At 32.4% G+C, this 2,570-nt stretch overlaps 2 non-coding genes across 2 annotated transcripts; one reads left to right on the forward strand and one right to left on the reverse strand.

Annotated features, from left to right (window-relative positions):
• Positions 1-417: 417 nt before the first annotated feature.
• Positions 418-490, forward strand: TRNAT-UGU (transfer RNA threonine (anticodon UGU)). The gene has a single exon. It is a non-coding gene; the product is annotated as a tRNA-Thr (tRNA).
• A 1,255-nt stretch (positions 491-1,745) lies between these two features.
• On the reverse strand, positions 1,746-1,832 carry TRNAS-GGA (transfer RNA serine (anticodon GGA)). The gene has a single exon. It is a non-coding gene; the product is annotated as a tRNA-Ser (tRNA).
• Between the last annotated feature and the right edge of the window lie 738 nt (positions 1,833-2,570).

The raw sequence follows: 2,570 nt of genomic DNA on the forward strand, positions 1-2,570 counted from the left end.
TTTCTGACTGAAAACAGAGGAATCTTTCATTATGATCTGGATTGCATTTATCTCGATTACACCCTTCTCTTTCTTCTTTCTCATTTTCTTCTTCTCCTTTTCATTTCCTTAAAGCAGACCCTCTAGAACATAACTCAAAATGACTAAAAAAAAGTAAATTTATTAATACTTTAATATTAAAATATTAATTAATAATTAATTCAATTTATAATTGATCTAATTAGAATTATTAGATTATTTTTAGAATATTAATCGTTATGTTCTATAATCTATTCATTCAAATATTTATTTGAAATTCTATTCTATATTTATATTCATTAGATTTCTATTCATTATGAAAACTAAGAATGAACAGTTAATAATTAAGATCCCAGTAGTTTACTAAATTCCTATATATGTACAATTTTTGTTATGTGAGCCCGCTTAGCTCAGAGGTTAGAGCATCGCATTTGTAATGCGATGGTCATCGGTTCGATTCCGATAGCAGGCTTTTCTTTATTTGTTTGATTTTTTACATAACATAATTGATAATGTGAAATCAAAGAATATTGAAAAGGCTTCTTTCCCCTTTTTTCCAAGAGTCACCGATCTACTGTGTCGTAGGAACCTACAATTAGAAATTAGAGGAGCTCGATCTCGGTATAACAAATCAAGAAAAGAATCTTTAGTTTTTTTTAGACATATACAAATACAATAAGGTCCGGATATTTATACAATTCATCTAATTATTCTTTGTGGTACAATACTTTAGTAGATTTCGCTTTATTTATTATCATTTAGTTTAGTTTTAATTTATGAAATTTCAATAAAATAAGGAGTCTTTATGTCGCGTTACAGAGGGCCTCGTTTCAAAAAAATACGCCGTCTGGGGGCTTTACCGGGACTAACTAGTAAAAGGCCTAAAGCCGGAAGCGATCTTAGAAACCAATCACGTTCCAGTAAAAAATCTCAATATCGTATTCGTTTAGAAGAAAAACAAAAATTGCGTTTTCATTATGGTCTTACAGAACGACAATTACTTAAATACGTTCGTATTGCCGGAAAAGCCAAAGGGTCAACAGGTCAGGTTTTACTACAATTACTTGAAATGCGTTTGGATAACATCCTTTTTCGATTGGGTATGGCTTCAACTATTCCCCAAGCCCGCCAATTAGTTAACCATAGACATATTTTAGTTAATGGTCGTATAGTAGATATACCAAGTTATCGCTGCAAACCCCACGATATTATTACAGCGAGGGATGAACAAAAATCTAGAGCTCTGATTCAAAATTATCTTGATTCATCCCCCCGCGAGGAATTGCCAAAACATTTGACCCTTCAACCATTCCAATATAAAGGATTAGTCAATCAAATAATAGATAGTCAATGGGTCGGTTTGAAAATAAATGAATTGCTGGTTGTAGAATATTATTCTCGTCAGACTTAAACCTAATTAAAATAAAACAATAAAACAAGGGTTCGGACAATTTTTCCCTTTTCGCCTAAGCAAAAAGACCCATCAAAGTAAGGAGTTTGATACGGGGATTTTTCTCCCATTCATGGATCACGGATCGGTAGGGAGATTCTCATTCCCTGTTGTCTACTCTTTCCAGTATGTTATTTTCTGTACTGCGGAACATAGGAATAAAGAATCTATATCAAAATAAAAGAAAGGTCTAACTTAACCGTTGGAATAATGGTATCCATTGTTATTTGCTTTGATACATTGCTGTTAATAAGATTGGTGAATTAGGTGAAAGGTACGGAAAGAGAGGGATTCGAACCCTCGGTAAACAAAAGCCTACATAGCAGTTCCAATGCTACGCCTTGAACCACTCGGCCATCTCTCCTACATAATGATTATGGCCCAGAAACCGAGTGAATAGTGAGTCATTCATATTAGATTTTTTGATAGGTACGTACAGTCAATTCTAACTATAAAAAAATATAGAAAACTTTTCATCAAAGAAAAACCCTTCCTTCAAGGGGGGGATAAAAATAATTTTTTTTGTGAAAAACTGTTAAAAAAAGATATATATCTATTCATTTCATTCTTGCGAAGACGGCGCTCCCATCTTTTTCCAATAGTTATTCTTTTTACTTACAATATTTATACCAAATTAAATCAATGAATTAGAACGAATCAATTGATCTATTTTTTTTTTTATTTTTATGTTATTTCGTACTGTACAATTTCTTTGTTTGTGGGATCATTTTCCCACAAGAGGTAAGTAAAAGAAATTATAGAATGGATTGCTACCTATGCCCAGATCTCGGATAAATGGAAATTTTATTGATAAGACCTTTTCAATTGTAGCCAATATCTTATTACGAATAATTCCGACAACTTCAGGAGAAAAAGAGGCATTCACCTATTACAGAGATGGTGCGATTTGATGTTTTTTTCTTTACCGATTTCAGTCTTCGGAGAAAGATACATTATTTGGGAGAGAATAAAAAGATTATTGAAATAAATCTACGCTTATTGTGAAGGTGAAGTTTGTAAATAAAACAATTCCTTCTGTCGTGTATCCCCGATTAATGCAGCCTCAGATGCTTCAATTTTAGATTCTAGTATTGAGCGAAAG

Source organism: Corylus avellana, unplaced genomic scaffold (genome assembly GCF_965113065.1).
Source record: "Corylus avellana unplaced genomic scaffold, dhCorAvel1.hap1.2 HAP1_SCAFFOLD_147, whole genome shotgun sequence".
Classification (NCBI taxonomy): domain Eukaryota; kingdom Viridiplantae; phylum Streptophyta; class Magnoliopsida; order Fagales; family Betulaceae; genus Corylus; species Corylus avellana.